Source organism: Ahaetulla prasina, chromosome 1 (genome assembly GCF_028640845.1).
Source record: "Ahaetulla prasina isolate Xishuangbanna chromosome 1, ASM2864084v1, whole genome shotgun sequence".
NCBI classification, from domain to species: domain Eukaryota; kingdom Metazoa; phylum Chordata; class Lepidosauria; order Squamata; family Colubridae; genus Ahaetulla; species Ahaetulla prasina.
The window spans coordinates 290,339,355-290,365,462 of NC_080539.1; the positions used below are offsets into that span (position 1 = coordinate 290,339,355).

General features: G+C 37.4%; 1 protein-coding gene across 7 annotated transcripts in view; it reads right to left on the reverse strand.

The window, feature by feature from the left end:
- LRRC4C (leucine rich repeat containing 4C) overlaps nucleotides 1-26,108 on the reverse strand; it is a 365,164-nt gene that overhangs the window by 142,241 nt on the left and 196,815 nt on the right. For 2 of the 7 annotated variants that reach the window (XM_058161695.1, XM_058161690.1), the window contains exon 1: nucleotides 19,656-21,713. The exons of 1 other annotated variant lie outside the window; for it this stretch is intronic. The gene's annotated coding sequence lies outside the window, so the exon portion shown is untranslated. Of the gene's footprint in view, nucleotides 1-17,172; nucleotides 17,192-18,330; nucleotides 18,351-19,655; nucleotides 21,721-26,108 lie in introns of those variants that run through there. 4 more of the 7 variants (XR_009152547.1, XM_058161692.1, XM_058161696.1 and 1 more) reach the window with 4 other exon arrangements.

The window sequence follows — 26,108 nt, forward strand, 5'->3', positions numbered from 1 at the left end:
CTAACAGTGAAAATATTAATGGATACTTTTAAAGAATGGAATCAGAAAATAGTAGATTTTTTGGATCTCAAAAAAAAAAAAACACAAAAAAAAACCTAGCTAAAGTTTTAAAATGCAAAAGGGAGATAGATATACAGTAAATGAAAAATCAAAAGAGTGATTTTTCCCATTGGATTTACAAAAGAGGCTTGTTAAAGCCTTGAAGCGCTTAGTGCAATGGAACAAAGAAGAAAGGAAATCAAATTCTATGACCATATTTGAATATAGTCAACATTAAGACTATTAAAAAAGAACCCAAACACTAAGTACAAGCTTGATGGACATTACCTTACAGATGACCCCCACTCTGTTAAAGACCTTGGAGTTTTCATATCAAATGATCTAAGTGCCAAAACCCACTGCAACGACCTAGCAAAAAAGGCTCTAAGAGTTGTAAACCTAATCTTGCGTAGCTTCTTTTCCAAAAACACTACACTACTAACCAGAGCATATAAAACATTTGCTAGACCAATTCTTTTTTTTATTAAAGAGTTTTACAAAGATTTTTTTCAATACATCCCACTCTACTCCCCCCACACATCTTCACCCTCTCCCGGACTTCCCAGGGCAAAATAGAGGGTATAAGATCTAACAATCATAAGCTAAAATACACTAATTATCCATAAATTCCCATCCCTTGCCTATTACCTCAACTCTCCTTGTCCATAATAAAGAGAAAAAAAAGGAAATGTTCATTCATAAGATATTTGATATTTCTTCATCCAATAATTGTTCTAATTGTAGTCAGTCCATCTTATTCATTCCAGTATATTTTCTTGTGGGTATTCATTCAGGTATACTGAAATTTCCATCGCTTCCAACAGTTCAGTACTTTTAGCATCCATACCCAATAACATCAATTACTAAATAAGCATTATCTTCTTCTAGAATTTTTTTTTATATAATCAACCAAACTTTAACATTTTATAAAATTTTCTCTATTAACTTTTTAACTTATATACAATTAACATTTAACCCAATTTTTCCTTCCCCATATTTCCATATCAGTTACCAAATATTTTATAACCATTTTGTCATACAAGCCTTAATGAATTCCATTTCTTTTTTTTCTTTTTTTCCAACACTTTATATGACCCAACATCAGTTTTTATCCAACATAACTAAATCCACCATATATAATAAAATAACATCAATATATCTCCCACATTTAAATTACAGATTAAGACATAGACACCCCAATTTAATTTCCAAATACCATCTATAAAGCATTTTATATAAGAAAAGAAAAATTCCTGAGTTTTATACTTATCTAATTAACTACTTACTAAAGCCAATTATAAATTATCCTTTCTACTTTTTATATCCAAAAATTTTGCTTGTGATTTACCCTTTCCCACAAAAAGAAGCCCTTTTCGTTTGAAATCGTTGCTTCTTTACTCCTTGTTCTTTACGTTTAGTAATTACAATCATTCTTTGCTCTTCCCCTGCTGCTTTCAACCTTTCTTCCTTAGTCACAGCCTCTACTTTAGATTGTATTTGCTTTGCTACCTTCTCACACTTTTTAACCATTTCCACTGCTTCCCATTTTAACTTCTAGCAGTGGTGGAGTTCCAGCCTTCAATACGTTAGTATAAAAATCTCTTGCTTTAAACACCATATTAAGTCGATATTTCTCTCCTGCATAATTTACTGTTAGTCCAGCTGGAACCTCCCATCTAAACCATCTCTGATGATTTCTAAATTCATCCACCAAAAAAGCAAACTTTTTTCTATTTCTTAAAATTTTTGAGGGAATTTCTTTTAACACTAATACCTCTTGTCCTAATATTTGAGTTTTATTTTTATAAGAAGCTTGTAAAATCTCAGTCCTAATCTTCCTAGTTGTAAAATAAATCACTACATCTCTTGATAACAGTCTTTCTCGTGCAACCCATGAATTAACACAATAGATTTTTTCAATTTGCATTTTAAGATCTACAGGTTTCTGTCCAATCATCTGTGCAAAAACTTCTGCAAAGACATCTTTTAAATTCTCTCACTTATTTTCTTTCAAACCTCTCACTCTCAATGCAGATTCCATTACTCTATATTGCAACAAAACTCGTTCTTCATCTGCAGTGTCTACCTTAGTCTGAAGCTCCTCTATTTTATTTTTTTAAGTCCAAATTAACTTGATTAACTTATTCAACTCTTTCATCCAGCTGATTTGTGTATTCAAGAAAACTTTTAAATGCTGCCACCATATCTTCTTTTATTTCTTCGTCCTGAGCTTCAAGAGTATCTTTAACTTTCATTATTTTCTCTTCAATTTCCTTGAACTTTTGTCTATAGCAAAAATTTGAGCCTTTAGAAATTCTTTCCACTCTTCTTGTAATTTATATATTTGAGCTAACGAGGCACCAGTTTCCTTAAAAACAGAAGGCTTTAATTGCACAGAAGCCATCTTACTTAAACTTTATACTTTGCAACAAAATCAAATCTGTTGATAAATTCCTTATTTGGGTTGGGTAAATCAATTTTGCAGTCCTTCAACTTTTCTCTTTAACATTTCTTCACATAAGTATAAAATCCAGCAAGTTTAAACAGAATTAAGGGCACTAACGAGGGCTTCCTTAACTTTCATTTTCACGTCCTATTAAGCAGAGGTGCCATTTCCTTTCTTCTCAAGTACCATTCAAAGATCGAGTTGAGGTCTGGTGCTTACATCAGCCTGTCCTCCTGCCTTTGCTCCATCTGCTTAAAGTAAATTAAGATTGATCTTGATAGCAGAGATGGTCGCGGCATTTTGTTCTGCATTAATAAATTAATGCAGAGGATCCCGGATCTGGAGCTTTCGCCAGGCTTAAATAGGGAGTTCTCACCCTTTTTGCCTCTAGATTTTTTTCTGGGGCTCTCGGGGAGCTCTACCTCCACCTGGCAGCTTACCTTTCCCTCTTTTCCCAAGGGAAAGTTTTCCAAGCTGTCAGACAGCTGATGAGTGCTGTCTGAACGACTTTAATGAGATCACGGGGCTGACGGTCCGAAAGGACAGTCTTCAATGCCTGCGGCGCCACTGCTAGACCAATTCTTGAATACAGCTCGCCTGTCTGGAACCCATACCACATTTCAGACATCAATACAATTGAGCGTGTCCAGAAATATTTTACAAGAAGAGTTCTCCACTCGTCTGAATACAACAAAATACCTTATGCCACCAGACTTGAAATCCTGGGTTTAGAAAACTTAGAACTCCGCTGCCTCTGACAGGACCTGTGTTTAACTCATAGAATCATCTATTGCAATGTCCTTCCTGTTGAAGACTACTTCAGCTTCAATTGCAACAATACAAGAGCAAACAATAGATTTAAACTTAATATTAACTGCTCCAAACTTGATTGCAGAAAATATGACTTCAGTAACAGAGTTGCTAATGCTTGGAATGCACTACCTGACTCTGTGGTCTCTTCTCAAAGTCCCCAAAGCTTTAACCAAAAACTGTCTACTATTGACCTCACCCCTTTCCTATAAGGGGCGTGCATAAGAGCACAAATGTGTCTACCATTCCTGTCCTATTATTCCCTTCCATTATATCTAATTAATATAGTTATTACTTACTTATGCTCATATATATGCTTATATATTATATATACTGTTGTGACTAAATAAATAAATAAATAAATAAATAAATAAATAAATAAATAAATAAAAAAAAAAATGTAAAAGGAGGGAAGATAAAGTTGGTTTATTTGATCAAACTTAAAACAAGATATATTACGAACGAAGGCAAATATATGTCCCAGGATAATATTGCAGGATCCCATCTGTGTCAGTCACCATGATCAGAGGTTTGGTCTTCCACACTTTCAGACTCATGCTGGGGCGGGTGCCCATGTTCAGGGAATTTCTCTCTAGCTAGAAGAGAGAAGTTCCCCGAAGATGAGCTCCAGCACGAGACTGAAAGCTTAAAAGACAAAATCTCTGGTCCCAGTGATAGACCCAGATTTGATCCTGCAATAAGATATATTTTTTCAGACAACAGTTTATGAAGTTTCTACTGACACCAGGACTAAAATGGTGACGTTTAATGCATTTGTTTATAGATAAGAGATGGACTATAGGACGAAAATGTAAATGTTTTAAATCTTAGATGAGATATCATAGATTTGTTTATACTTGTGCTAAAGGTTGAAAGTCACTTCTTCACATATTTATTTTCTCTTTATTATATTATTTCTTTTCTCTTTCTTTCTGTCATCCCCCCCTCCGGACATTTTAGTCTCTATTCTCTTTTCTTTATTTCAGTTTAGCTCATGTTATAATTTGAAAGATTCTTAAACAAATTATATGTACAAATTCTTGCCAAAACAAAACTGCAGGGATTTGTCCAAGCAGTCAAGAGGAGTCAACATCTATTTAAGATATATACACAGACCCAGATATAAATACAAGTCTTTTTCTGGACCAGCTCCTTCAATGTGAGATTAAACTACATAATATGTAGTAAGAGTATTTCCTGGAGATTTGAGGAATGAGAAACAATGGCAGATGGTGGAAATTTCTCTCTCTGGTAAGTTCATCCTTTTATTATTCTTATTATGCATTTTCCCTTCATCCCTAAGACTTAAGTTTCCTATGTGGCATTTGTCCAATAAGTATTTTTTTTTATTTTGTTTTCTTGTTTTATACATTCTTTTTAAAGTTTTGCTAATCACCAACTGTTGGTGAGAGTTGAGCGATTAAATACACAAACCATCCTAAATGCATTTATGTTAGATTGCATTTCATACATGCAATAAAATCCTATTTCCTTAGTAAACATGATTCAGCAGTAGCATTTTAAGTAAATAACCCATGCAAGTTTCTATGTTCCCTAATTAAAACTCAAAATGATAATCCACAAAGTAATTATGATTGTTTTAATCTCATTAATGTATATTAAGATGGGCAATTATTACAACTATAACCAATTGTGCATGCTGGTATTTTTTAACGTGCCCATTCTCACTTGGGTGGAAAATACATTTATTTTGTTGACAATTCTTAGAGAGTCACAAAACTGGCCCCTCCAACTTAAGGCAGTTCATGGGAGATTCTCATACCAAGGGAAACATATGATTTCCACTTCTTGAGAGTTCTTCAAAACAATCCTTGGAAGTTCTATAAAAAAATGGTTGTTTGCTAGGGGCAGCTGTAGATCACTCCAATAAGATACTGTGAAAGCCACATGCCACTGAACTCCTTATAGTAGCTAGCATTTATATAATATTCATACATCTTGGGAGAACTGTTGCACAAGATTATGTCATTAGGACAGCTGCTGTAATAGCTTCTAGGGTTCCAGGCGGGAGGAAGTTTTCAGCAAAATCTCATTATAACTAAGTACATAAAGAGAGATTGGTCATGATGGGGAAAACTTAGGGAGACTCATGATAAAGATAGATGGTGAACAGCTCCAATGTTTTTATGAAGCCCCTTGGAGAGACATTGAGATTTTTAAGTATGCATTGAAAATCAATTTTCCTAATTTGTAGATGCAAATATTCCTGCCTGTAAACCTACAGTCCATAATTTTGGGATACCAAAGATATTGCTATATAAAGGACATATTGAAGTTTGCAAGCCTAATTGAATTGGCATACAAGGTCAGTAGGACTTTAAAAAAAAATGACTAGGGATGGGCTAATCTACCCTATTTGAAATCAAAATTAGCTTGCCAAACTACAGATTTACTCTTATAAATCATACTAAATAATTCAAGATCTCATTACAACTCAGAAGCCTCTCACACACATAGTTCATCCTGTGAATAAGCCATATATACCACAGCAGTCTTTTTCAGACAGTCATAACAGTAAGAGTCGCTATGCTTTCTGTAACTGCTTTCATTTTGCACATGCTGTGTTTACTGTTGTCCAGTAGCAACACAACAATCATGAGTGAGTATGAAATGTTGAACCAAGATTAATCACCAGGACTATTTTTGAAATATGTTTGATTCTTATTATAATAGAACCTAGGAAAAAAAACTAAAACCCAAAGTTGACACATTAAGGTAGAAGGGGAACGCTAAGAGTTCATATTTTCATGAAAGCTAAATACAGTTCACAAATAAATTATGAAGCCTTAGTTACTCTTTTTGCTATTCTCTTAAGACTTCAAAAAAGCAGGAGTTGTCAAGTACGAAGAATTGTAGTGTTTACAGAATGTTTATTGCAGACACTAAATTCATATTATATTTCAGGGGTACTTTACTCAAACTGTAAACCACAAATCTGGCATGATCTTTCTTTTTGCATATGATTTTACTGAAAATAAAGTCTTCAGATAAGCTCAGAACTATGAAATTCTTTCTCTGAGCCAGATAAATGTATTGGTTTTGTTTTTTTGTTTTTTGTTTGCTTCTCTTAACTGAACAAATTGGGAGTTGTCAGGTCTTATTTGATAGTGTTGATAGTTGCTCATAAATAAGTGATGGGTTTTGTCCATAGGTGTCTAAGGAGATCAGACAAAATGAACAGTGGCTTTGCTTTAATTACCCATTTAGCATTTTCCTTACTTCTAAAAACAACGGCTTTCTAGGTGATAATTCCCTGGCAGTGAATATTGGTAAAATTCTTTTTTTTTTCATGTTCTCAAATACCAACTCATTTCCTCTGCTCATATTTTTAATGTCACATATACTTTCAAGATTGAGAAACAAATTAGGTGAAATGCTGAATATGTTACTGAATGCCTTTTCTAAATGTAATTTTTTAAAAAAACAAAAAACAGTTCAGTTCCTTAGGAAAATAACAGCTATAAAGGGATTGGGGGTTTTTTGCAAGGAACATAGCTACATGTTCATACATAGCTAGCTACATTTTTTAACTGCACTTGTGGCTTTGGAAATGGTACCCTAAAGTCCAGCTGTTAAAATATTACTGCATTAATATCTCCCCTTTTACTGGTGAGCTCATAAGATTGCTCAGATCTCACAGACTGATCTAAATCTACTTAGGTTCAACAGGACGCTTGCACCATTATGTGCATTCCAACATGTGAAAAAAAACTTGCTAAAAGTTTGTGCACATCCCTAATTTATCATACTCTACTTAAAGTAATTACTCTGTTGCTTGTGAAATACTTTCATAAACCAGAACTTGTAACTGCTAACTAGAGCTAAAGTCTATTCATATAAATAGTATGGTAGAGCTATTCCGGGGAAATAAAAAGGCAAAGAAATCTGATATCTGCACTTACACATTGATCAGACCTTACCAGTTATATTTAAAAATGTACATTCATGCATAGTCCAATACATATATGTTACATGTTGATTCTCTTCAACTGTAAAGCAGATTCTACCATGGGTGTGTCCTACTTACCTTTACTACTGGTTCACAACAGGATCGCGTGTGAGCACTCACTTTGCTCATGCATGTGTGTGTCCTTCTGCGCGTACACATGCTTCTGCACATCTGTGTATTTCTGCACATGCACATGCTTCTGAATATCTGCACGTTTCTGTGCATGTGCAAAAGCTTCTGCCTGCGCATGTGCAAAAGCTTCTGCCCATGCACAGATTATCCGGGTGGGGGTTAGTAAAACCGGTGGAGCCTCCCACCAGTTTTACTACTGGTTTGCAAAACCCGGACCGGACCGGGGGCCTCCCACCACTGGTTTCTACCCTATGTATATAAATAGTATTATGCAAAGAAGCATAATTGGAAAAGTCAAGCTGGAGCACCATTTTTTTTTTAAAAAATCTACAGATCATATTTTTTTTAAGTTTGAGGGGCACAGACCATAGAACCATAGAACCATAGGCCTGGAAGGAACCTTGGAGATCTTCTAGTGAAAGCCCATGGAAGAAGACCTTATATCTTCCCAGAGAAATAGCTGTCCCATCTTTTCTTGAAAACCTTCAGCGATGGTGCACTCACAACTCTGGGAAGAAAGCTTTCCATTCATTAATTGTTCTCACTGTCAAGAAGTTTCTCTTAGTTCCAGATTGAATTTGTCTTTAACCACCCACAGCTTCTTGTCCTACCCTCAGGAGCTTTGGAGAGTAAATCAAGCCCCACCTCTCTGTGGCAGCCCCTCATGTACTGAAAGACAGCTATCATGTCACTTCTAATTCTTCTCTTCATTAGGCTAGACATACCTAGTTTCGTTAACCGTTCCTCATATGATTTATCCTGCTGACCCCTTATCTTCTTAATTGTTCTTCCCTGTACTCTTTCTAGTGTCTCAGCATCTTTTAGAGATGTAGAAGTTACATATTCCCTTGTATATGAGGTATTACATAACTTCAGTGTTTCCCACCACTACCCAAAGGGCAGCATTTATTTTTTACGGTACACAATGTGTATTCTGTATTATTTTTCAGTTATAATAATCAACAGAGACATAATCAATTTCATCCTTATTGTGAATCAGCAGACATATGTAGCCAGATCTTATGCTATAGAATCAAGTCCTCTAACAAGAATTGAATTTAGGGCTAATTGCATGACTACGTACAGAGTGCCCAAACTGTGCTCGTGTGCATGCCCAAACTGAAAGGTGCATGCGCATCAGAGACCCGAAGACCAGCTGGCCAGCAGAGGTAGGTCATCTGAACACCAGCAGTGCGGCAAGAGGTAAGATCTTTTTTCTTTCATGAGCTTATGTTTCATCTTTTGCAGCGAAACAAAAGCTCTCAAAAGAAACGTCACAGAGATCTGACCTGTGGCGACAGTGTGTGTGCCAGCAGAGAGGGCTTTGAATGCCACCTCTGGCATGCATGCCATAGGTTCGCCATCATGGTGGTAGTATATAGACTGTTCAGACAAATTGCTATATAGAAAGGAAAGAACCTGGAGAATATTTTGCAGTTTTATCTTTTCATGTTAAAGTTAATAACAATTGAAATTTTCCAATCACAAGAAAGACTGAGGTGAGCCTAAAGCAAAAGCAAAATATATCATGGTCTTCATGGCTAATGTTCACAAAATTATATCATGAAAATATAAAAGATCTGCAAGTAGTAGTAATAAAAGTCAAAGAGCACAGTGAGATGGGAGTAAACACAAAGAAGGCCAAGCTCATTAACAGTTCTACAACAAGTACAACAACCACCCTTAAAATTGAGAGTGAAGATATCAAAATGGTGTCCAGATTCTTTCTTTTAGCATCATCAATTGGATCATCATCAACAACCGTCAACAATAACGGAAGAAACAGTCAAAAAATATGCTGCTGACTAGCACTTGGTAAACCAACCATGAAAGCCTTGGAAAGCCACTCAAATTCCGTGATAGGTCTATATCTACAAAGATCAGAATTGTGCAAGGTATTCCCTGTGGCCCTCTATGGAAGCAAAAGTTGGACATTGAAGGAGCAAAATGGGAAGAATATTGTCCTCTTGAATGTCAATATTAGAAACTGTTTCTGTGGACACTGTGAACAAATGATTATGTTCAAATTCTCCTACTTTGGACACATTATGCAAAGACCTAGCTCTCTGGAGAAGGTACTAATGCTAAGAATGATGGAAGGAATGAGAAGAAGACAACATAGGTAAGATGGGTGAAGTCAGTTATACTGGTGATGAGCACATTATTGGAAGATCTGAAAGACCTAGTTAGGGACAGACTATTATAGAGAAAATCTATGTATCTAAAATCTATGCATCTAAAATCTTTAGATGACAGTGTTTCATCACATACTACAGGTAGTGACATTCTATCATTTCAGAGAGTATCATCATAATTTCACAGGGAGAAAGAGGAAAATTCAAGGGAGAGAAACTACATTTTCCTATGTTGAAGGCTGGCAGGAAGCTTTTTAAAAAATAGCCATTTATGTTTACCAAAATTGTTTCTTCTAATGCAAAAGAAATATGTCAATATTTTTAGGAATTTTGAGGGCAAAAAAATTCTGGGCATTCTGCTTAGATTGTGAAACTTGCTAAAAACCACTGGGGCGTGCATAAGAGCACAAACGTGCCTACTGTTCCTGTCCTATTGTTTCCTTTTGCTATATCCAATTAATATAGTTATTACATACTCATACTCATATATATGCTTATATATGGTATAGTTATTTCATACTTATGCTTATATATACTGTGTGACAAAATAAATAAATAAATAAATAAATAAATAAATAAATAAATAAATAAATAAATAAATAAATAAATAAATAAATACTCTCATACAGCAGAAGCTATGCTGGTGAGATCACTTTTGTCACCCTTACTAACCACCCAGGATGTTCTTTGGCAAATGGTCTTTTGTTCTGTTTGCTCTCAATGTATGTAGGCACACATCAGAACAAAATATTGGTTACATTCATCATCATTTCTATTTCCTAAGAAAGTCTAAATATGTCCAGAGAACTTCTTGAAAATGATGCAGCATGTCAGCATTTCCCCTTTTTTATTAAAATAGTTCTTAAAAAGAGATGAACCAGAGAATGGCAAATACTGGCAGGTGGTGTCTATGAGCTAAAGTTTCCATAGCTGAGCTGCAAAAGTCCAGGTTACTATTATCTATTATTTATTATAATAAATAATATAACTACAGGGTATCAAGAGACTTGTAAAACAACAGGCAACCAAAACAATAGCAAAGAATCTACTTTAGCTCTTTCCTTCTTTCATGTCTCATTTTATCACTGAGAATCTTCTACCTAATAGATATAATGTATATTCCAATTGATCCCAGCGGAAAATACACATGAGTTCTAAAACATATCCATTATGCAGAGAAAAGTATAAGCAAAATAATATCTATGAAAACTTATTTTTTCCACTGTGTTCTTCAGAAGTATTTTAAGAACCTATTTAGGTGTACACGTATGAGAGAGAATGGTTTAACAAACATGAGGTGGCAATTAGCAAAATATATAATTTATTATTAATGTATGTGCTAAATTAATTTGAGAAGGGTGGTTTAGAATTATGAAATATAAATAAAAATGTGTAGCTGTGAGGTGCTAACCATCCTGTTATTATAGATGAAAATCTGTTAGAAAAATTTGTATATATAAAATATATGTTACAGAATAAGAAAAGTTAAGTTTCCAAAGCCAGAAACTTGGAAATGTCACCCATTGTGCTAAAAAATAGAAACAACTGCAGGTTTATGAAGTTGTTATACTAATTACTCTATTCTTTTTGCATACAGTTCATATCTGGAAATGTAATTACCTAAGGGAACATATGTTTATGCACACTCTAAAATGCTCATTCTAAGATCCTAAAAGTGAATTTTATAAACCACTATTTCCTTGTGCTTTACTTAAAACTGTATCAGATTTCAGCCTATTTATTGAACAAAATTTTATTCTGTCCTTTCCCAACAGAACAAGTCACCTCTTTTTACCTTCTCAAAAACTCTGTGAAATACATTCAACTGAGAAACACAGACTTCCCCAAGGTAAGCCAGTAAAATAATAGACATTTAAAGGGTAACCTTCTAAAATAAAACAGAATAATCTGGAGCCTTAAGTAAATCCTGATCTGAACAATTGTGTCTTCCTAGATCTGCAGATGTAAAGATTCATTCATATTGAGGCCTCCCACCTGGGTCCCTCAAACATACATATACATATACATATACATACCTACATGAGCTTCTGATAGTTGCATGCTTTTACGTTTAAAGCATTGCATTAGATGGAACATCCAGTTTGTACAGTGGAATTATCCCTGGTAATTTTATTTTCCATTCATTTCTTCCATTTGTAAATTTGTGTGAAATAGTTACAATAGAAAACTGGACATTCAGCAGAATGCAGAATTAAAGAACATGGAAGGAACTTTCAGCTTAAAAAGAGGACAGTCGGTACTGACTTAATATCAGTCACAAAGGTTAAATAACAAAACAGACATGAGGAACATCCACAATTTGGGAAGATTTTAAAAGTGTTTCCCCAGAATTACAGGAGAAGGAATCAAAAAGTATAAATATGTAGATAGTTTAAATCCGGAGAAATATTATTAATAGTCATCTACATGACAATTAGAAATTTTGTTATGGGTATCCTGCTCTGTTGGACGCAGACAATATATAAGGATGCATCTCTTGCTAAATTCAGATTCAGGTCTATTATTCTAAAGTTACCGGTATAGCTAATAAAACATCAATATGTATTTGTTGTCTCACATAGCTTTATCCAGCAGTCATTTGACCAATAGCAACAGTGGAACCTTAAACTGTAGTCTAAGAGTACAGTAGTCTCTTCTTGGAGAAAACCCAACTCACAGATCAAGCATACCATTCTTTGCAAAAATTCTTGAGAAAGAGGCCTATGGCAACAAGTCATTGAATTCAATATATTTCTTCAACATTCAAGACAATTTCATGGAATGAAATCTCTATTTGTTGTGCATGTCCAGGTTTTTTATTTCTACTGTTCTTTGCAGTTCATTAAAAAAAACTTGATTGCACAGCTAATTAAATGATTCCCTCTGCACAGGATGTACATTTTGTTTCATCTGGGATGCTCAAAAGAACAGAAGGGAAATTGGCTATTTGACTTCCACACACTTACTTGAGTCTCTTGATAACTTAAAAAAAGGAATACAAGTTGAAAATAGAGCTCCATGTACAATCATCCCTCTCCCTCCCAAAGCAACTTGGATTAAGCATTAGAGTAACACAGTGCTTTGGATTTGATTGACAAAAAGGGGCTTTCAGATCCACATTCTATCTGCAGAACTTTAATAAAGCTTTGGGATTTTGAGAAAAGCTGTGGTTGCTTTAAAACATTGCGAAATATGCACTATGCATTGAACTGAATCTAAAGCACTAAACTGTATTTATTTTTACTATTTCTACTAATAAACCAAGTTGTAGCCTGGTGCTTCTTTAGTTAACACCAAGCTGAAAAAAAATATACAAAAGCCAGCTATTTTTGAAAAGATAGAACAATGTTGCCAAATGGACATTGCCTCATAAGCAGTTGCAATAATCAAAACAGTATACGGTATGAGAATATTTCTATTTATTCTTTATTAAATCTATTCAGTCCACATTCAATAAGAATCTGGGTAAGATCGGGAGTGTCAAGCTCGCGGCCCACAGGCCAGATGCGTCACACACTGGCCACGCCCACCCCCATTTTAGTGAAGGGGGAAAAAGTTGTGATACATCACATGATGACAATGTGACAAATGTGAAATTGACACCCCTGCCCTAGATCTTCTGAATGTTAACAGTTTTCTATAAAATATTATCTTGTTAGCTTCAGGGGTGTTTTCTTGCCAACACACCAGGCCAAATTTCTCACAAGTGCTGAAAGTATGATCATTCCATCAATGCAATTTAGTTATTTAAACAATTAAATGATTTTTTATAGCTACCCATTTCATAGCAATCACTCTGAATACTAACTATTGGGTTCCCACAGTATGTCATTGATTCGAGATGAGGTTTGGAATATCTATGTACATCTCCTTTCAAAATCTTTTATGAACATACGATATCTAATTCCTGCTGTGTACCTGTACATACGTGCATATTGCACACAGATACATACAGACAAAAGCATAGTCCATTTTCTGTGGGATGAAAATGTCATTTTTCTAGATCACCACATCTAGAAAAAGACAGTCAAGCTGCAATCAAAAATAAAGTAGTAGGGGGAAAAAACAAACAACCCACAAATTAGCTGAAATTATTTGTGTACACTACTGAAGTACTTTAGTGAAACAGGAGAATTTTGAACTTCTATTAAAGAAAATTTAGTCATGCCTCATTACAAAGACTGAGATCTAAATAAATAAGTATCAAGATAATTCTTTTAATTATGCTTTTGTATGATTTGGCAGCCTCTTTGCTAAGATTATCACTGTAGCAGATTGTATCCAGGTCAATGGTATATTAATGTTTTCCAATCTAACACGCAAGAGGCAAACTGACTTTCATAGATCACATGATGTCACCTTGCCTAAGAGTCACTCATTGACATGACCAGAGAATTTATGAGTCATTGCATCTCAACTAAAGCGAAGATCCTCCTGACTGCATAACACATGAAGTAGCTCCAAGGCTCAATAAGGTTGAATGCAGGTAAGCTATTTTGCCCAGGTGAGAAACTCGTCTCAGAGAGGTTAGTCCTATTTCTAATGAACTGTTTAAAATGAACTTTTCTGATGCCCTTTTCTGGAAAGCAGTCACAACAGACACCCAATGATCCATGAGATGATCCAGAACTATTTTTATGTGTAATAATAACTGGGAGAAAACCTTATGTATCTTGCTTAAGCTTTGGAAAATAAAATTTCCCATTTCCTAAAAGTGCATAAATCTTGCTATTCTGATAGAAAGAAGTATTAAAGGATTTATTAGTTCAATAGCGACATCCATGGCTCTAGGTCTATCTATCTATCTATCTATCTATCTATCTATCTATCTATCTATCTATCTATCTATCTATCTATCTATCTATCTATTTTAAATTGACCTTTTTTAAAAAAAATTCTAACTATAATTATATATCACAAATTAAAACTAGGAAATAGACATTTTAAAAAACTAGATATATGTTTTATAAAATCCACAGCCATTTACTGCCTCATGTTGTACTTGATTTAAAAATTCCAGACCAAGTATGTCAGAGTTCCCTTGGCTTGCAGAATCACAAATGAAGGAACTTTTAAGCAATTATCAATTATCAGGAATCTGTTTATGATTCTGAGTGGCATTTTAGTTTGCCCATAATGGAAACCGTTATTCCAAAGAGGTCCCAGAGATAAAGATTCCAGTCAAGTAGACTTAATGTTATTTCTGATTGTTTAGCTACAACTGTATAGATAATCTTTATTATCTTTTTTTTTTCCCCTGGGGGCATGCTGGCACACATTAAAAATGACATTCTGTTGCTTGCTTTCAAAACTGTACACATACATAACACACATATAGATATGCTACATGTATTTGATCTGCTTGGAAATATTCAATTAACATATCCCAGTACTCTAAATATTGTAATATGTTTAATTTTTTTAACATTAAAAAATGTCATCTACCCAGTTCTCTCAAAAATATGATTCCCCCATTTAAGGTTGCAGGATATTGGAGACTTAGATATGTATATGAAATAAACAAGAAACATTTTTTTCTCTCTTGCATCTCTTGTAATCAAATTATATGGACATTATTGTTGTTGTGAACCATATTATAAAAGAACAGAGAACAAGGAGAAGGAGAATAAGGCTATCTAGATCAAGGGCAGGAGGAATCATACAACTTGCATCCTGAAATATCACTATAGCAACATTTAAACCATGCATAGAAAATGATGCACACTTCTATACTTGCTTCCTTGGATACCAGCTATAAATGACCTCTCTCTGGCTTAGTTTGTGGTATACATACATGTACTTAAAGTAGAATATGTTATTTTCTTTACCTATAATAATATTCTTCCTCTATGATTTAATCAATCTAAGTAGTGTCTTATATACTATATTATTTTCTACTTCATAGTTATCCACAAAACAGTTAAAGCCACACAGGGACATCATTGCTAGAGAGTTGAACGAACATCTTAGAAATGTTCCAATAAGAAGACAAATCTTTCTGTTCTAATGAAGAATTACACTTCTTATGCAATCCCAAATATGAAACTCTACTACTTAATTGGTTTTAAAAAGTGTTTTGTAAATCTTTGGCTCATCAAGAAAAGTCAATAGTTACATATTATTGCATTTCTTTGAAAGACTGTTTATATCATAGTCTAGCATGACTTCCCTCAGTCTCTTGCCAAATGAAATAAATCCTGATTAAACAGAAGCCGTCCACATGAAAGCATCTATTGCTGTAAATCATGGTTTGCACAAACTTTGCAGTATAAAGATTCCTATGGTTAAAAAATAAGCATCACTATCAAGTAATGGTTCCATTATTATTATCATTCCTTTATTATTCTTCGTTTTTGCTGTTTTATAGGTTTTTTTAATGACTTGGAATAATTTAACAATAATAATTTTAGATTTATTGTTTTAGTTTTGTTGAACACCATCCAGTCACTTGTTTGTGAGATGAGCAGTGACAGGAATTACATAAATAAGTATAAGTAAGTATGTAATTTTAAATAAGTATGTAATTTTATGCAATAAAATTATTTTATGCAATATGATACTCAAGATCCCTGCGACAAAAAAAGTATTCACTCTAAAGTTACGGTACAAAATTTTTCTACCATTTAATAGCTTTAATAGTCAATAACTAAGAGAACATTATAGACACATGAATCCTTCCTAGCCATACTTGGTGAAGAGGTTACTGAGAACTTTTTCATAACTTTCTGAAACTCATTTCATATTTTGAAATAGGAAGAACAGATGCCGAAATCATTTTTGCTTGACATCAATAACCACATCCTAATAATCTACATTCGTAGAAGCATATCGTATTATGTACACATTCCATTTTACTACTGTCGTTTCTTACAGCATTAAGCTAGGAGGCCAGTCTTTGCTTCATCTGAACTTATCAATGTAATCATAATTTCTTCCAATAGCATAAAGTATCAAAACGTAGATATTTAAATAATATTAACTAACAAAATAGAAAAGAGAGATGGGTGGGGTGGAGAAAGAAAAGGAGAGGAACAGAAACTTTGCAAGACTTCATTTCTGCTGCTCTAACATGGTTCTTTTAAAGGCTACATTCCGTCCTGTAGGGATTCGTATGTCTTAGCATTATAAAACTGTTTTCTCTGCAAGAAGTATTTTGAATCATGAACCATCCTGACTATTGAGAATAATTTCCTTTTTTAGATTAGCTAATTTGCAGTCCTCTTAAAGCTAAACATGCTAAATGAAACAAACCTTTAGCAGCCCATGCTTCTTTCCTTTCACTAGCAATTCATGCATTTTATACCCAAAATTGTTCTCTATTCAGAAACTCCTGGCTGTCACTTCCTAGCTGTCTGATGGTAATTACAGAATTGCTTACCCTTTTATCCTGGGGGGAAAAAAATTGGAAGGCATCTTGGCTAATTATCAGACGCTGATGAATGTTGCACTTATATTCTGACACAAGCCATGAAAACAGTTAACCAGATGAAATTCCTATCCCTACCACAATGGAAACACCACCACACATTCAAAATAGGACATAAAAAAAACAAAAACAAAGGTTCTTGAGGATATTTTCAATGCTACTGGTATTATCTGTAAACAGCACCGGTGTGCATGTCTGAATGACAAAATCTCACCTATCACAACAAAAGAGGATTCCAAATTCCAATCTGAACCATGTCCACATGTTTTTTTAGCTCTCATGCCAAGCAAGTTTAGCATCTCTGAAAGTCCACATCCACCATCACCATTCCACACACCAGTGAGACTGACTTTTATTTCATCAAGATTTCGCCCCCCCCAAGCCCTCCCCCCCCCATTCAATGGACATGTAGCTTTGCAATATAACTGGCCCAGGATCAAACAATGGTGGCACTATTTTCCTGCCAAATAGCAAGGTGGCTTTGCCAATGAATTCTGATTTATCAGATCATAGTAGAGTGATTCAGTGGCAAGAGGATTGCTTTATTTTTTTTTCCCCTTTAAAAACACACTGCTTTTTCCTTCTCCATCTTATTTCAGGACTTGCCTAACATAAAGCACAATATCCATGTTCTATTGCTGTTGATGCAAGGATAGTCCCTAACTGGAACAAAATTGATGCGGGGAATGGAGTCAGTGGGGGACAAATAAGATTTGTTTAAACAGATCCCCCAAATAATGGCATGTGTTCAGTAGAGAAACTGTAATAATCAATTTGTTTTCACTGATTTGCTTAAGAGTTATGAAATAAAGGGATTTTTTTAAAAAACTAGATACTTTGCTATGACAGCTTTGCAGGATTAGGAATCCTTGCACGCGTGTCTTTGAGAAGATGGTTCAAAGTTTATTATATTTTATGTATTTAACACTTAAGAGACATGACACGTCCACATATAGCATAACTTTTATAAACAGATAGTTTCATTAAGCTATGAGGGGAAAATAATTAAACCAACTCTCAGAAATATTGATGTTGTTGGTTTGACAGGTTATCAAATATGTTCAGAAGTCATGTCTAAATAACACAATGGAGAAACACTGATAAAATGCTCATACTCTTGTAAGATTACAACTGGAAAAAATCTTGGAGAGGATAATTAGAAAAATATTTCCAGTTGTTACCTGTGAAGGTATTGCTTTTACAGAAAAGCAGATCTTCCCAGTTTGATCAAGTACATTGGTATATGTGTAGACATTTTGATTATCAGCCCATGGATACAAGATCAGGAGCCACATGTGAGAAGGAAACATACATTTAAATGGTAAATAGCAATGCTCAAAAGAAGTTAATCTAATGGAAAGTGATTAGTTACCTCAATAGCCTTTAAAATATCTTGTCCGCTTCTGTATCCTATTCTGTATCTATACACAACAATTTTTTACAACTATGAAATCTCTCCTTTTGGAACAGAAAGCCCCTGTAATTAATAAAACAAAATGACCAACGATCAACTTTCTTAGTGGAAAGAAAAAACTTTTCAGACTCATTTTTCCAACTTATAAAATGGCTACAATTACAGGCTAGTTTTGTCCAAATACCACCACATTATTTGAACCTGGTCTGTTGTGCAAACTCAACCCCTCTTGTTAATTGATGGCTGTGTTGCATGGATCCAGAAAATTGAATTAATTGGATATATGATGCTCCAAGCTACCATGGATAAGTAGGTTGTACAAAGAGATCCACAGTCCCTCCCAGTTATACAGGAGTACAGAACATAATGTGTAATCCTATTTCCTTAGTGAACATGCATAGGATCAATGTTACCCTTTCATTTTAAACGGAAGCATTAAAACCACTGCATCCAGTGTAACATAGAAAGCTAAATATCAAAGCAATAAGATATACCCACAAGATTCAAGTGTCATTTATGAGGACCCACACGGCCACATACACGCCCTGGGAAAACTGAGAGGATTTACCATCAAATCACAGTAGGAGACATTTGAGGAAAGATCTCCCTCACATGTCTTCTTTGGATACAGATTGCCAAGTGCATCACTTTTGCCACCATCTCAGAATCATCTTTCCCCAGTTTGCCTAATAATCATGCTTCATTATTACAAAGACTTCTTCAGATGGTGACATTGCCATCATTTCCATTTCTTCCCCTACTTGGCTCTCCTCACACCCAATTCTTTCGGCTGACCTTCCAAGCCAGACCTAGCGCCTTCCAGATATACAGGACTTACAACACCTATTACTTCCTACCCTGAGCCAACAGAGATGGCCATGTATCCTATAGATGGTGGGAACTGTCATCTACCTTACTCTGGGGTTGGAGAAGACTGTTATGCAATGGTGATGAATTTGGAAGCCTTGGGCCAGTTGGTAACTCAAGCATTACATTGCCAGATACTGCAGGAGCACGACAGACATTTACTAGAGAATGAATGGAAAGGATAGCTAGAGAACCAAGGTATCTTCAAGGGTTACCCAAAGGTTGATTCCCTTCCCCACCCTACCCCCATCCAAGTACCTCTCTCCCCCACAGTCCATGTCAGGTACCATTTTCAGTTCCCCTTTGGTCTCTCCTAGCCTTCAAATACATAAATCACCCCTCAACTCTAGCACCTTTAAAAAAATAATAATAATAAGCATAAAGACCCAAGGAAAAAATAATAATGTGACACTCACTGTATTTGAAAATCACCCAGGAGCAAAAGAAGGATATCCAGAATGAAGAAGAAGAAAAGAGAGGGGGGGGGGTGTTTGAAAAGAAAAAAAAAATTAAAAAAAAAACCAGGCACCACCACCACCAAGGGCAAAACTACATCATCTCGGCAACAGATCCAGTTTGATGGGAGGAAAAAAGGATAGGAAATTAAATATCCATCTGCAATTTTCCATCTAGTTCGGTCCAAAAGAGCTCCAAGCCTGCTGTTTTTTTCCCCCCTTTTCCAGCTTCCTTTACGCGATATTTTTCTTTCCTGGCTTCCTCGCTCCCCTCTCCGGCCGTCACTCTTAAGACGTGGCTGTTTTCAAATGTCCCTGCCTGTATCAACTTCTTTCTTCATCAGGGCACAAACGGACGGGACAGGCTTCAGGTGAAGGGGGAAAAGAAAAAAAAAAACCGAGGAAGGGAAAAACCCAAACCGAAAACAAGCAGTTCGACGAAAAGAGTCTTTCTTCGTTGGGAAACTTTTCATTCCTGCCCGGATCTTGTGGTGAGGTCTCGCATCCTTTGCCTCTCCCTCTCTCCAATACTTAACTCCTTTTGAATCCCCGAAGGAAAGATTTTGCCGACTGTTTTGGTTGGGGTTTTTTCTCGCCCACCGCCGCCGCCGCCACAGTTCGCCTCAGCAACGACCCCACGGCCCCTCCGTTTAAGGCGATTTCTTTTGGGTCTGTCTGCTAAGATCCAGCGGGAGCCAGGGAAGACCCTTCGCGTCCTTTTTTCTTAGCCGCCCGCTCGATTCTCCGATCCATGTGCTTCCACCACAGATCGAGGGTTCCCATGATCTCGGTGCCTCTGATTCCTTCTTCTCACCAGCCGGGCGCGCAGCCTCTTACATTATTTCTCCCCCAACCAACTTTAGGGTTTCTCTCGCCACCCTCCCTCTCCGCCGATTCAAGGATCTGATTAGATTTCCAATCACAACCCAGTGCGCAATCGGATTTTTTATTTCAGCCAGGAGCCAGCCAGCAAGCCCAACTCTCCGCGTTACTATATCCCTTCGCCTTTCCTTCCAACTCCTCTGCGTTTTTCAGAGCCTCACATCAAATGGAAAGAGACGCTGAGGCGAACAGCGGCGGCGGCGGCGGGCGAGAGCTTGGAAAAAGAGGGGGGGAGAGAGAGAGCGGGAGGAGGAGATCCAACGAGCGAGCGAGCAAACAAGGTTCCCACCAGCTGTCAAAAACCAATCCGTCATTTTTCGAAACACCTGAAGTGGGCGTCTTTCACCCACCTCTTCCCGCGCTCCCCTCGCTGCATTTTCCTCCTTTCTTCCTCATCCAGATCACCTCCGGCGTTCCAAACTCCCCTGTCGGAACCCGCCGATCTCCCCGGGGAGGCGCGATTCGTCCGGCTCGCCGTGAATTTTGCCAGCCGGGGATTTCCCCTCCTCTTCATTTCGTCTTCCTCTCCATTTTTGCTTGCCAACCTGCTGGAGGGCCGCGGGGAGGGGGTGGTGGAAAGTGGGGATGGAGGTGCCGGAGGGGGAAATTGTGTTCTTTGGAATACTCAAAAAGAAGCTAAAGTGGAAGGTGGCGAGGCAGCCGGTGAGGGGCAGGCACTGTATTTCCCTCCAACTGTCCTTTTCTCCCCCAGCAGCTCCAAATCCGCTTAGCGACCCCTCCGATCTACAAGTTAAGACACCGTCCCCCGCCGGCTCCCTTCTTTCATCTCCTCCTCCTCCTCCCCAGGTCAGCCCCTTTCCCTCTTCAAGGGCTCATTCCGAGGCAAATCGGCCGCCGCGGGGCTTCTTTTGACACCGCCAGCCTTCGCTCCAGAAACGCTCAGCCCTCCGCGCAGCTGCAGCCGCTTTTCTTCGCGGCCGTCAGCTCCGGTTTGAACTCCTCCGCCCGCTGGGGTGAAGAGAGGGGACAAGTAAATAAAGAATCCGCTTTCCCTCCCGGCAGCTGCCGCGGAGGGCAACGCTGGCTTCCTCCCGCTTTCCTTTCGGCAATCGCACCTCGAGATACACCGGCTGCCCCGGGCCGATCTTTTTTTTTTTTTTTACCTACAACACTTTCCAATGGTCTTTCCCTTTCCGCGCCAGGGTCACACATTCGTACATACACACGATGTGTCTTTTCTCAAACCCCCCACCTTCTTCTCTCCCCTCCCCCGCTTGTGATCAGTAAAATACAATTACCCAATTACCTCCCATCATCTTAGCACTGATTGGTCAATTGCATTAACACTTGCTGTTAAGAAAAAGGAACTTCTGCGGTGGGATCCTGCTGCCACCCAGCGGACAGTTAGGAAACGCGATGGCCAGGTGATCCTTAGAAAACCTCCCAGCAACGGCGGCGTAATCGGAACTGAAGGGCTCATCTTGAGGAAAGGAATGTCAAAAGTCATTTTCTTAATAAAACCGACCCGCAGAGTCCACTGCTTTATGCTTTGCAAGAGGAAAATCTATCAGGGAAAAGAGAACGTTACGCAAGGCAAGTCCGCTTGTTCAGAACCGGGTATCTTTCTTCCCATACATTTCTCCCCGTGTCCAGAACCCTTTCTTGAAACCTGCTTCTTTTCTTTCATGGCAGTTTGTTGTAAAGCAAGCGCGCAAGGATTAAGGGCCGCAGCAATATCCGGGATTGCACTCCTATCGCTGGAGCCGGTATTTCGCAAAGTGAAGAGGGCAGGGCGGTCTCTCCTTAAGAGCCTCAGTACGGTCTGTAAATGTGAAAGGCCACGCATGCAGTTTATAGCGCTGATTAAGTCTGCGGAGTTAAATCCCACGTTAAGGGGAAGGAAAGGATTTGCTTTGAGATGAAGCTTAAAGAAGAGAAAGCTTTTAAGATAAGAAATGATCTCCTGGTATATAGTTGGTGCAAGGTTTACAAGGGCAGGAGGTTTCAGAACTGTATACTTCTGAACTTGTGACTTAAAGTGCAATAGTGAATGTTTTGAAAACAAAATCAATGAATAAATTGCACAAGGCAATTACCTACCTATCTACATTCATTAAAATCAGTAACTTTTTTCCAGGTTTCTGCTGGCCTCTACTTTAAAAGTTGCATTAACTTACAGATGCTGAAAGCGTCTTTTAATGCATAGCTGTATTTCTGGGAGGTTCAAAGTACTCATAGAAAGTGTGCATTATTCTAATATATGATTTGCAGAAACAGTTGAAGATGGGATTAAAGCCTGATCAAAGCCTGATACCTCAAAACAACATCAGGGACTGAGGGATGTTCCAGTTGATTCCTGTGGACCAAAGTCTTCAGAATCAAACATTTTGTTACAAGTGACCTGTACTACCAACTTTCTTTTCAAAATGAATAAACCATTGCCTCTGCTTCTTGCTATTTCCCCCATATTATCTCTATAAATGATGACAAAGATCATGTCATCAATTCACTGTTGACTTTTACCAATCACAAGGATAGACTTTCTCCAGGTTCATCAGTCCTCAACCTGGTCCTTCATATCTTCAAATGAGGTACACATCAGTGCTGTAGCTGAGTCCACTCAACTTAATGCTGGTCATCCATTTTTCTAACCGTCACAACATTATGGATCTCCCTCGAGAGCTGTTCTTTACCTAATGTGTTGAAAATATTCTAATTTGAGTCTGATAATTTTGCTTTGAGTAAGAACTCTGATTTAATTTGTTCTACAATCCATGTGTTTATTGACTAGCCATGGTTTTCTCAGCAGTCTTCTATACCAAAGTTCAAAAACTCAATACTCTTTCTACTCAATACACTTCTGCTTTTTGAAATTCCACTTTTCACTTCCATAAAATGTTAAAGGGAAAACCATTGGCTACACAGTTCTTCAGGCCTAGATATATCAAAACATCTAATTATCCTTTCCAAACCTTCACTATTAATTTACCAAAAGCTAGTATCTCTTGACTGCTGATTCCTTCACAGTTGACAGTCAATCCTAATAGGCAGAAGCTATCTACCAAGTCAGTATCTTCAAAGGGGCGTGCATGAGAGCACCACCGTGTCTACCATTCCTGTCCTAATGTTCCCTTTGGTTGTATTCATTTTGTGTGGTTATTTCATGCTTATACTTATATATATTGTTGTGTTTGACAAAATAAATAAATAAATAAATGTCAGTTCTAAGATTGGTTGTTGTAACTATTATTAGTTTGGCCTTCTTTATATTTAATCTTAGTTCCATTTTTATGGTGTTCCTTGACTTTCATTATTAGAGCTTGTAGATCATTTGTATTTTTAGCTATCAGCCCAAGTGCAGGGCTTTCCTAGGAGCCACAGTAAATGGTGATGAACAATGAAGAAGGGAGCAGATAAGGATAGAGTTGCTGCTGACACTGCTGGTGCTACTTTCTCCTCCACTGCCACTCCAAAAACGTCAGTCTCATATACTGGAAATGAAGCCTTCAGAAGCTCTGATGACTTTTCCAGTGACCTCTCCCAATGACTCTTTTCATCCTCTTCCTCTCCTATCCTTTCCTGCTTATGAAAAAAAACCAGCCAAGGGAATAACATCTGGAGTACAAATATCCACCTGACCACTAGAGCAGGGGTCCCCAACCCCCAATCCATGGACCAGCACCGAACTGTGGCATGCCAGAAACTGGGCCATGCAAACAAGCCCCATCCCCAGGATGCAAGCAGCATGCAAAACCATGCCCCCTCCACTCTGCGGAAAAACCTTTCTCCATGGAACCAATCCCTGGTACCCAAAAGATGGGGGGGTGGGCACTGCACTAGAAGATAATACAATGCCAAAACCTTTCTTTGTTCCCATCTAGTACAGGTGTGAGATACCCATCACTTTTATGGGGTGATGGGTATCTCAAGAGACTTGTCTTGGGCTCATTTTATATCTCTAAAATGAATGCTATGAGTCTTCTTGTTATCTGACGATACACAGATTTGTATGTAACACATATCTTTTTCACATAAAATCTTAATAAAGTTAATATGGTCTCAAGTGTTTTTGATATTGTAGTCTCAGTTACTATAGTTACTTCCTGTAGCAATATTATGCATTCCTTGAGTTTGTTTGGAACCTCATCTGACAAAAAAGCAAAGAGGTTGTGCTCTCTTTAAGGTCATCTATAGGGGTTGGTCAAAAAACTCCCAATTCATTTCCTCCTTGCTAGACATCCCTCCTTCTATTTCATTTGACCTAATCTAAAACTTTGATGGCCCCTTAAAACTTCCAAAGTGTGCCTATACTATTTTATATATCTAGTTAACTTTTCAAGATATGGGTAGTTCTTGACTTATGACCACAATTGAACCCAGATTTTATGTTGCTAAGTGAGAAATTTGTTAAGTGAGTTTTCTCCCATTTTATAACTTTTCTTGCCACATTTGTTAAGTGAATCAATGCAGTTGTTAAATTCGTAACATGATTGTTAAGTGAATCTGGCTTCCCCATTGATTTTGCTTGTCAGAAGGTCGCAAAAGATGGTCACATGACCCCAGGACACTGCATCCATTATAAATATGAACCAATTGTCAAGAACCTGAATGTAAATCATACATGGGGATGCTGTTATGGTCATAAGTGTGAAAAATAGTCATAAGTCACTTTTTCCAGTGCCATTGTAACTTCAAACAGTCATTAAATTTATTTATTTATTTATTTATTTATTTATTTATTTATTTATTTATTTATTTATTTATTTATTTATTTATTTATTGCATTTGTATACCGCCCTTCTCCCGAAGGACTCAGGGTGGTTTACAGCCAATTTAAAAGATACAATAAATACACATTAAAAACAGACTAAAATTTATATAAATAATGGCCAAAATATTTAAAAACTAATTAATACAAAAAACTAAAACCCCATTTAAAATTACTTAGTCAGCTGGGCTAGCCCAGCTCGATGGAATAAGAGTCTTCAACTCACAGTGGAAGGTCCGAAAGTCAGGGAGTTGGCGAAGCCCCGGAGGCAGCTCGTTCCAGAGGGCAGGAGCCCCCACAGAGAAGGCCCTACCCCTGGGGCTCGCCAGTCGACATTGTTTCACCAACGGCACCCCAAGGAGGCCCTCCCTGTGGGAGCACACAGGTCGATGGGAGGCTGTTTGTGGCAGTAGGCGGTCCCGTAAATAGCCCGGTCCTAAGCCATGGAGCGCTTTAAAGGTGGTAACCAACACCTTGAATTGCACCCGAAAGACCACCGGAAGCCAGTGCAGCCCGTGCAGGAGCGGTTTTATATGGGAGCCACAAGGTGCTCCCTCTATCACCCGTGCGGCTGCATTCTGGACCAGTTGGAGCTTCTGGGTGCTCTTCAAGGGGAGCCCCATGTAGAGAGCATTGCAGTACTCTAAGCGAGATGTAACAAGGGCATGAGTGACTGTGTGCAGAGAAACCCGGTCCAGAAAGGGACGCAACTGGCGGATCAGGCAGACCTGATAGAAAGCCCCCCTGGCGACAGCCGTCAGATGATCTTCAAGAGACAGCCATGAATCCAGGAGGACACCTAA